The sequence below is a fragment of the Suricata suricatta genome, chromosome 6, assembly GCF_006229205.1.
Source record: "Suricata suricatta isolate VVHF042 chromosome 6, meerkat_22Aug2017_6uvM2_HiC, whole genome shotgun sequence".
Lineage (NCBI taxonomy): Eukaryota > Metazoa > Chordata > Mammalia > Carnivora > Herpestidae > Suricata > Suricata suricatta.
In genome coordinates this window covers 18,298,104-18,309,638 of record NC_043705.1, presented here as the reverse complement: position 1 = coordinate 18,309,638, position 11,535 = coordinate 18,298,104, and positions in this window count along the sequence as shown.

Genomic DNA, 11,535 nt, shown 5'->3' with positions numbered 1-11,535 from the left:
CTGTGTGTACTTAAATGCATATTTATATGTTATGCCTGTGAGTGTGCGTGTGTGTGTGTGCATGCGTGCGTGTGTGTGTGTGTGTGTGTGTGTGTGTGTGTGTGTGTGTGTTTGGAGGTGGCATGGAGGGAGAGAGAGGAGGATCGATAGTGTACCCTGATTGTCAGGATTAAAGCTATCTTTCCTGGTTGTAACTATTATATTTAATATATTTAGTTATAAAACTAGATAAAAAATGTCGAGGTACATATTGCTGACTTCCATCCATTTCAGACCCTGTTCACATTAAATATGGATATCTGTTTGGAAATGGCAATGTTTTCATATTTTTCATGTGTGTAGATGATTCTCTTGTTGTGTCTATGTGACTATTCATATATAGGTTTGTATTGTTGATTTTTTCAAGTTCACTTATTATTTAGACAGAGAGAGAGAGAGAGAGAGCGCACAAGGTGGTAGCGCATAGTGAGAGGGAAACACAGAACCCACAGGCTTAGGCTCTGAGCTGACTGAAGAGAGCCCGATGTAGGACTTGAACACATGAACCATAAGATTATGACCTGAATGAAGTCAGATGCTTAACCAACTGATCCACCCAGGTGGTCTATACTGTTTATTTTTTCAATCTGAACTGTAAATTTAAAAAACTTTGCTTTCAGAAATACCTTCACTTCAATTTTCTGGAGCTCTTTTCATAGAAAACTAAAGCTGTCCAATGAATTGCTTAGTTCTTGTGTAATAAATAACAATTATATTTTAAAAACTAATATTGAAATGTTTAAAATATCTTTAAAATGTTGGAGAAAATAATTTTTAAGACTTTTTTTTTATAAAAGGCAAAGTTACAAACAAAAACTGCTGAGACACTCATTTCAGTGGTGTTTTTCCTGTCTAAATAACACAGTGATTGAAGAGGAAAATAAAAGGTAGAGTGAAATGATATTAAGTACAGTTGCCACAAGAATCATTTTTTTATTGGATAGATATTATCATCAGACTTGATAAAAACTTCATTGATCACCCTCTGGCACTTTTTCTCCTTTATTTCCCATGAAAGGAAGAGCTAATGAGAAAAACTAAGGAGCCTTTCAGAAGTAAGTCACACAATTCTTAGAAATCCACATATCAAGAAAGCCAGTTGACTAGAGATAAATGATTAGAAGGTTCTGCAAAAATTGTGAGTTACATCAACAGAGTACTCCAGAGCGAATCCCTTCTTTTATAAATGAGAGATTGAAAATTGAAACTTTGATTCTCATCTTCAGGCTCAACAAGGTCAGAATATACCACATATTTTATGTTTTAAGAAAAGCAGAAACAGATACAGATCTATGACATCTCGACTCTGAAGCTTAAATAATAGAAATCTAAAGATAGCACTTTATAGCAAAATATAAATAGACTAATGTCTAATGTAAAAATTGTTATTGTAATCATAGACATCTTTACATTTAGTTTCCTCTTGTTCTGTATTTTAGGGCTGAAATTATATCTATTGATTGAGATTAATTGAAATATATACTGTTCATATTAAATAAAATCTTACTACATCTCAAGTAGGTACTGTGATAAATGTGAAGAATGTACTTGGTTAATTCATTGATGGAATTTGCAGTCAGTAGGAACTAGGTTATTAAACAGCCAATTTAAAAATAGACTGATAGGGGTGCCTGGGTAGCTCAGTCCATTAAGCGGCCGACTTAGGCTCAGGTCATGATCTCACAATTCGTGAGTTCAAGCCCCACATCGGGCTCTGGGCTGACAGCTCAGAGCCTGAGGCCTGCTTCAAATTCTCTGTCTCCCTCTCTCTATGCCCTCTCCTCCTGTTCACGCTCTCTCTCTCTCTCTCTCTCTCTCTCTCTCTCTCTCTCTCTCATAAATAAATAAATGTTAAAAAATAGACTAATAAATGCAGGGGTACTCACTGAGTCTGGGAGTGAAATTTAAGAGGAAATGATTAGTGGGCAAATGAATAAAAAAAGAGCTAGATATAAAATTCCAGAGAGGTAGAAAGAGAAGGAGTGATGTTTCAAATAAGGAAAAGAGCATGTGTAAAGCCTGTAGGAGAGGGTGTTACACATTCCAAAAGGCCGAGAGTGGTTAACTATGCCTAGATGAAGGGGTGTGATTTAGGGAAGAGCAGAAGCAAAAATGGAAGCTGCTCAAGGCCAGGTAATGAAGGAGTTCATAGACAACTTAAGATATTTAAACTTGATCCTAAGGGAAGTGGAAAGCCACTGAAGGATTTTAATTAGGTGTTGTCTTTACTAGGTTTGTGCGTGGAAAATGTGCTGGAGAGAAGCAAGGCGGTAGGAAATGAGAGGAGTGACCAATCTTCTGCGGTAACCCATGTAAGATACGGGGGTGCAGTGCGGTCTTAGACTGGCATTGTCGCAAAATGGATGGAATAACTTACACAAATTGATACAGAAGGTAAAGCTCCAGAGGACCTAGTAGTTAACTATATATGGGAGAGGTGAACAAGGAAAAATCAAGTCAATCATGGCACCTAGATTCATAACTGAGCCTCGAGGAGCATGGTTATTCACACAGTTTGGACCCCTTGGTTGTCATTAGAGAAATTGTACAATTCCGAGTTACCAGGGATGGCTTATTGGCTCCATTACAGAAAGAAGGAAGCCAAGCCTGAGAGAGTTTGAGTGACCTGCATGGCATCCCTAGTTAGGAAGTGGCCTGGGAAACCTTATCCACTCTGATGTCCAGATGTTTGTGAGGTTTGACATTTTTACTTTTTATTATTTGGATCAAACATTACCTTAAGTATTTAATTCTTCACTCAAATGTTAGTATATATTCATTGCATAAAGGCAACGAGGTTTAGTCCCTCTCCTTAAGTCGCTTGCGGTCCTGATTCCTGATTTGCAGCAAGTAGTGACTGGGAAGAAATGCATTTGTTGAGGCTTGACTTACAACTATATACTTATTTGGTGGCAAATGTTAAGTTCCTTTTTTAAATATTTATTTATTTTTGAGACGGGGGGGGGGGAGAAGGGACACAGAGAGAGGGAGACACAGAATTCGAACCAGGCTCCAGGCTCTGAGCTGTCAGCACAGACCTTGACGAGAGGCTTGAACCCACAAACCATGAGACCATGACCTGAGCTGAAGTCAGACACTTAACCAACTGAGCCCCCCAGATACCCTAGAAATTATTTTTTTAAAGAAAAATTTTGAAAAATTGGTATGGTAGCAGAGTGAGTTTGTTGACTTTCAATATTAGTTCTCCCCCAGGAGAACCTTTAAGTTTAACTAGGAAAATTGACATCTCATTTTAAAACTACATTTTGTAGCTAAACTTGTATCTGAATATGGCCATGTGGTATGTTCTGGACAATGGAAAACCAGGAGAGCAATCCCTGTGGTATCTCCTTAGTGAGAGGGGTGGCTGCCTTTCTCGGGTCCTGCTCCCGGGAGCGCAGGTGTGGCAGCTACAGCTCACACAGCCAGTGTGGACTGTGTGAATAGGGTGATGCTTGGGTGGGGGCTCAGCAGTGAGCTGGAGGGCGGCTCGATGCCTTATGCTTGCCATGCAGACACCACGGAAGACTGGGCTCAGAAACATCAGACTTCTATTGTATGAGAAAGAAAGAAATTTCTCTTTGGTTTAATTTATCATCTTAAAAGCTATTGGATATGTGTGTGTGTATGTAGAGGTATACATGATACATTGTATATCTAATACGTTATATATTTATATATAAAGAATACATTGTAAGTATATTATGTAATACATCATATGTAATATACATATAAAGAATATATTATATATATAAAGAATACATTTTATATAGATATAGAATATAGATGAATACACGTATATAATATATATAAAGAATACCTATATATGTATGTATTTATGTATATATTAAGGAGTCAAACCTATTTCTGACTCATACTTTCACAAACAACAAACTAGAGAATTACTAATTGTTTGCTTAGAAACTGATTTAGAGTGAACTAAACCTCAGCTAAGGGATTGTCCCTGCATTTATTAAAAGGACAAGCCCAAGATAAACACTAAAGAATGCTTGTATTTTTGTTAAGGAAGTGGAGAGTCAGGAACAAGAAATTACTTTCCAGTCAGGAAATTCACCAGCTACGGGGAAAGGTAGCATGATTTTGTCTCCCAGTATACTCAGAAAAGCAAGTTACTTGTGAAATAATAGACTCAACTGTTTATTCTCTGAGTAAACAGTAGCAGTGATGGTCCCCAAGGACACACAATCCAAGTATACACATAACAGAAGAAAACTGGAATCTTCTTCACAGGTATTTCCCATCAGGTGAAGATACATCTCTGTTAGTCCAAAGCCAGAAATTGATCAGCTAGCCCCAATAACACAATTATTGGTGTATATACCCAGTCCTTCCTGGCCCTTATTAGCTCATCTATATAGGGCAAATTTGCCATGTAAGTATTTTGGGCTATATATTGTCATCTTAGTACTACTGTGTTCAAATAATATTTCTATTTCTTCATAAGAAGAAAGTTCTGTAAAAGGAAGAGCCTTAATATGTACTTCAAAAGGTCAGTAAGTGTTCATTTTAATCAGGTTGATTTGAGTTTTCAAATATGCTGTAAATTTATTTAAACAATACTTCTGTTCCATATCAAATGAGAGAAAAAAATGAAAAATATAGTCTTTACCCTAAGTCCTGGCATATTTTAACATAACAAATTCATAATAAAACATAGTGATATAGCTACATTCTTTTAACTGCAGATGTGTTGCAAATGATGTATTTATTCTCTTTTATTTTGTATCTTAGGATAAGAGTGAATACAAAAATTGATTTATGATTACCATCATAAATCCCTTATCAATTGCAATCGCATGTGTAATGCATAAGAATTAACTTTATGCTATTACTGAGGAGAAAATAAACTGTAGAAAAAACAGGTAATCACTCAGTACTCACGATATCCAACAGGTAATTGATCTGCAGCTTTATCTTCTTTATTCGTATAAGTGTAATTGTCCAGAAATGACAAATGTTGCCAACTATTTTTTTCCGAGACAATATAATTGTGAAATATCCAATTAGACTTGGAGTTTCAGATCAATATTTTGATAGGTCTTCAAGATGAAGCATTCTTTTGATAGGGGCCAAAATTAAGGGCTACATTAAGAAGACGATTTCCAATAAGTGATTTAGCACTGTGTCTAGCACAGTGTAATTAATGATATGTCTATAAGACTGCCAGAGCATTAAGTGGAATTTACTAACAAATGCTGTTAAGTTTTCACTTCTGCTCTGATGATTTGCTTTACATTAATATAAATGAGGTGAAATTAACACCAGCTCATAGTATAGCAGCCCATTTAATTTGGTTGAATATTTTTCAATCACATTCAAGTAATGCATGTGGTTTCAGTGATAATAAAATGAGAAAATTTATCATATTTAATTTTAAAACAAATAACTTTGTGTATAGTTTTAATTTCTAAAGAATTTCTGCCAGTCTTTCAGATACAAACCATTGTAAATTATTTTAAAAAATAATTTTGGGGACGCCTGGGTGGCTCAGTCTGTTAAGCTTCCAACTTCAGCTCAGGTCATGGTTTATGAGTTCAAGCCCTGATTTGGACTCTGTGCTGCCAGCTCAGAGCCTGGAGCCTGCTTCAGATTCAGTGTCTCCCTCTCTCTCTGCTCCTCCCTTGCCTGTGTTTTGTCTGTCTCTCAAAAATAAATAAACATTAAAAAAACAAAAAAGTTAATTCTTAGTAAAAACATTTGTCTTATACAGTAAAAGAAAATAAAGAAGTCTTGAGGGGAATGCTATTTATTTTCTCTTTTTTAAGTGTTTATTTATTTTGAGAGCGCGAGAGCGAGAGAGAGCTTCCACACGAGTCGGGGATGGGCAGAGAGAGAGAGAGAGAGAGAGAATCCTAAGCAGGCTTCACAGTATCAGAGCAGAGCCTGTCTCAGGGCTTGATCCCCTGAACAGTGAGATCATGACCTGAGCCAAAATCAAGAGTCAGTCTCTAAACTGACGGAGCTGCACAAGTGCACCAACCATTGCATTTATCATTGAACATTCTACTTCCTTTATATCAGAAAAGTAGATTTTGCTCATTTTTTCCCTCATCTGCTTGTGGAGAGAAGATTATATTTACTTTAAATGGAGCCTGTTACTAAACATTCAGAGTCCCTTGAAAGAATACCTTTCAGGGCACGGGGGTGGCTCAATTGGTTAAGCGGCCGACTTCTGCTCAGGTCATGATCTCATGGTTCATGAGTTTGAGCCCCGTGTTAGGCTTTGTGCTGACAGCTCAGAGCCTGGAGCCTGCTTCAGATTCTGTGTCTCCTTCTCTCTCTGCCCTTCCCCTGCTCAGGATCTGTCTCTCAAAAATAAATAAACATTAAAAAAATTAAAAAAAAAAGAAAGGAAACCTTTCTAAAAATGTATTAGGGGTGCCTGGGTGGCTCAGTTTATTAAGCATCCGACTTTGGATCAGGTCATTATCTCATATGTGTTCGAGCCCCGTGTCGGGCTCTGTGCTGACATCTGGGAACAGCTCTGTGCTGACATCTTGCTTCAGATTTTCTGTTTCCCTCTCGATGGTTCTCCTTCCCCCTCTCAAAAATGGATGAACATTAAAAAAAATTAAAAAACTTTTTGGACAGGAGTTGAACAAAAAATAATTAACAAAGTGAGGAAAAAACCAAAAATCTCTGAGATAGCTGTCTTAAAGCAATGTGACAGAAAGTAGAAAACTAACAGCTAACATGATGGACAGAATGGAATACATGATACTATCACTTAAAGGAGTGATATGATAAGGAAAAGTTCTGAGGAAAAGACATATATTGCAATGATGAGCAGGTGTTCTGATCCTGGACATATCAGTAGACAAAGGGTCACAGGAGGATAAAAAGCTTAGAGAGAATCACTCCTGTGTTTGTCAACATGTTTCTAAATTCTAACAACAAAAATTAAGTACATGTGTTGCATTTCTTTTGGGGAGGTGGACTCCGACAGCTTGATACAATTAGACATGAAAGTATAGAGGAGAGTCGTCTTTTTGGTCTACACTAAACTTTTTGCATTTCTATAGCATCACATACCTAAATGTTTAATAAAAATTGATGTGCACTAATTTTGGAAGGAAGAACAAAGATAATTGTTAGTACGGGACTGAGTGGAGAGGCGTGCAATCTCTCTGGAGGCACGGACTTGCCACGCTTCTGTTTCTAGCATAAGGGCCAGTTCAACCCGAAGTCCCGAGCGTTCGAGTTGAAGGTATGTTTTATACAACAAAGAACTGAGAAGGCTGACATCCTTCTCCCGGAGGGAGGAGGATGTAATGTATGTGGAACAGGCAGATTCCAAAAGGAAGGTTTGCACTGTGCTCTCTTGGGTTAAGAACTTATCCCTTGGAGACATTCTCCGCTCAGTTTTTGGGTCATGTGGATAGGTGTGTGCATTGTGCCCTGCTTGTATTTACTTCTAAGGTAGAAACAAGGGAATTCTCACAGGAGAGGAAAAAGAATGTGACCGTGATAAGACCTATTTGTTTTTCTTTGATTTCACTCCAGAATCTGTAACTTTAGGTAGAAGCCCTATGTCTATGATTCTGACCCTGGCTCCACCCTGTTGGGTTGCTGGCAATGGGAAATATGCCTTCCCTACTCTAAAAAGAGTATCTATGGCTCAAGTGTTGTCACTTATGTGTGACCTCAAGTGTGTTGTAATTTCTTTAACAGTTCCATGGAGGGTGTTGGGATTCATATTTTACATTTTATTTTGTTTCTCTTAAGTGGAAGAAAGGATTAGAGCATGTTTCATACATGGAAATTTAGATTTAATTTCTAGCTGTACCCCCTTGTGTTTGGAAGTGATTACATACAAAGTGATCCAAAACCCCATGCTGTATTTCAAAGACATGGAAGCAAAATAACAGGAACAAAAGCAGGTTTATGTATCAAAGTTGCCCTGGATTAAAGGAAACATGCAACAGCTTTCTCACAAAAGGCTTAAACTGCTTCTCCCCATTGCTCATCACCCCTAGCACCATGAAGAGGATATTATTACACACTTGGAAATTCCAGTCCCTTCTCCCTGATAGGTAACTCCTGCCCCCCTGACTGCTGCCTGCACTCTGAGCCTTACATTTCTTTTCCATTTTCCAACTTCTCTGAGACCCTGACCCCAGCTCATATTCTCCCACCTCTTATTTCAGGGAGTGAGGTGAAAGCTGGGACACTATTATAATAATGCCAGTGTGAGGATGACGAGGATGTTGACTATGGTACACTGGGTGGAAATGAAGGATTTCAAAGGCTTTTCCATAAGAAGGAATGGACAAACCCTGATGATTCTGGATGTAAGGAGAGGATGAATCTAATCTTTCAAGCTTAGTTTCCTCAGGGGAAAATAACCAGTGACCTTAAGGAAGTCAAAGGGGGAGCCATCTGGAAAAGGGAAGCAATGAGTTTTTGCTTGTTTTTTTTTTTTTTTAACATGGCCAAAGTCAGGTTAAAATATCAAAGTCAGTATTCCTAGGTGGTAGTTGGGATTGTATCATGAGGTCAGAGCTGTAGAAAATATATTTGAGAGGTAGCTACTTGGGCACAGATGTGGATGTAATAAGCATTGACTGAGAAGAGAAGGAGACAGGTTAGCAGAGGGCTGGAATCTGACCTTGGGAAGGATACACATTTGCAGAGCAGGGAGAGGGTTCAGGGAAGGTGGCCAAAGATTCGTGTGAGGTGGGAGGAGGTCAGCAAGCCTTCTCCTTGTCCCTGGAGGGAGGGCGACACACTAGAAGTCAAAGTATAGAAACAGATACTTCTTTCCTCTGGTTTTTCTTATATATAAGACATATTCTTATGGGTATTATTTTTCTTCAGAGTGCATCTCAGCATGGTAAAATAATAGGGAGAAAACCTGTTTGAGATTTTTTTCCCCCTGAGTTTTATCTTATGCCATGATGTCCACGTACTGTGGCAGCCCTGGAAATGTGCCACTCAGATCTCTTGTAAGAGAAACGGCCTCAAGAAGCAGATTGAGCTGCTACTCAACCCACCACTGCATTGAGACCAGACTTCCCTGGGCCAGTCCCAGTGGGTGACACAGTACAGTGTGGGTGCCACCGCACGCACTGTGGCTGAGCTCTGTCTTCCTTGCACCTTTTGTTTGGAGACAGCCCACTGGCCTGCTGGGGATGTTCTCAGAGCTGCACTGCTGTCTCCCGCCCTTGCACCACACTCTGTCTCCATTCTTATTCCTTCCGTGTGCATTGAGCCCACTGTGGCTGATTATTCCTCTTTCATGGACATTTATACTAATACATCCCTTGGTAGCTGCATCTTAGGACCTAAACTGACACATAAATCAACTTCAGTTTAATAAATGACCAGGGCAGCTCTGATAACCCCAGTCCAACAGAAGGAAGAGCCAAATCCTCAAAATTTATTTGAACTTCATTTGTTCATCACTTCCTCCAAGATTTTAGGACTTAATTATTTTCTATTTGTAGTAAGATCTATGTCAGAGAATCTAGGCTAGAGTGGATTGGGTCATACATGGTCTTGACTTTGCTATATTTAGCCTAATTGGATCATGGATTTCATCTCATAAATCATGACCATTTGGGTAAAAATAGTTGACTTGCATATTATAAAATTGTTTTTGTTCCTTTCTCAAAATCTTTTTTAAAACCAAATTTGTTGGGGCTCCTGGGTGGCTCAGTTGGTTAAGGGGCTGACTTCAGCTCAGGTCATGATCTTGGGGTTCATGAGTTTGAGCCTTGCATCGGGTTCTGTGCTGACAGCTCAGAGCCTGGAGTCTGCTTTACATTCTGTGTCTCCTTCTCTCTCTGTCCTTCCCCTGCTCCTGCTCTGTCTCTCTGTCTCTCAAAAACAAACATTAAAAAAATTAAAACCAAATTTGTAGTAACAGTTCTGAAGAACCACTGATTCTTTTCAAATGATTAATAAATGGAAATCTTTATATTATTTAGAGATGCTTTTTAAAAAGTTAATAAAAAGAACCAGTCACCAAGTCTTAAAATTAGGAAAATAGGAGCATTTTACAATGTAGGTTAACAAAACTAAATTACTCAAAATGAATATATTCTTAGAGAATAACTAGCTTCTGGGAATGAGACAGGCAGTTTTTAAAAAATATTTTTTAATGTTTATTTTTGAGAGAGGGAGATAGAGCATGACCCAGGGACAGGCAGAGAGAGAAGGAGTCACAGAAACTGACTGAGCTGTTAGCACAGAGCCCGATGCAGGACTCAAACCCACAGACCACGAGATTAGGAACTGAGTCAAAGTCAGACACTTAACCAACTGAGCCACCTAGGCACCCCTTGAGGCAGGCAATTTAAATTATTTTAGCCGATCCTCAAATGAGTGGGTGAATGAATTGATTATGGAAATTTGAAAGAAAAGCTTTATAATTAGCACATAGTTTGGTATTAAGGTAAGGATTTCCAGATAAATTGCCATACCAGAAAGTTAAATAACAGCATAAGTGTGTAAGTGAATTAATGCAACTTCTCAGTATATATCACATATTATATTTGAAAGAGATAATTAGTTGGCATTTGGGAAATCAGGCTTTAACTTGTACCTGGTTTGATAACATTGGTCTTTCTTTTAACCTCTCATCTGACATTTCTGACCTGATATATATATGAGTCCCTCAAAAATTTTCAACTGATTTTATTCAATTTACTTCCAGGAGATTTTGCACTAAAAATAATTAGTTCCGTTTTTGTAAAAGTTTGATGGAAATATATTCAGCATCAAATAGGTATGAAAACAATATTATGATGTCTGCAAATTACATACATCTACTCATGTTTACTTGACATCCATTTCTCATCAGCTGGTTATAATATGAAATTCTCTTGAAGACTGTGGTCTTACTTTACTCATGTTTTATTTCCTACGGTACATATAGTGGATGTTAAATAAACATTATGGAATTGGATTGAATATTTTTTATCAGTAGAAGCCTTGGGAAGGGTTTCATATCATGGTTGGCTAGGAAAACACTTTTATTGTAGATGTTAAATATTTGGGGAATTGGATTGAATATTCTGTATCACTTAGAAAGATTCTAAGAGGTTTCACATAGTATTGGTTGCTTGTGAAAATACTCAAGGTGAGAATTCTGTGGTACTGCACATATATGAACTCAGTCATAAAAAACCATGAGCTATGTTCATTATCTAAAGAAGTCATGAAACAGGAAACATTCACTCACATATTTCAATAATATATAAACAATAGCATATATAATTGCTGAGCATTTATTTTAAAAGGTAATCTTGGGGTTCCTGGGTGGCTCAGTCATTTAAGCATCTGACTTTGGCTCAGATCATGACTCTAGGTTCTTGAGTTTGAGCCCCACATCGGGCTCTGTGCTGAGAGCTCAGAGCCTGGAGCCTGCCTCTCCCCATCTCACACTCTGTGTGTGTTTCTTTTTCTCTCTCAAAAATAAATAAACGTTAAAAAATTGTTTAAAGGTATTTTTATTTGATGAAGAAAGAAAAA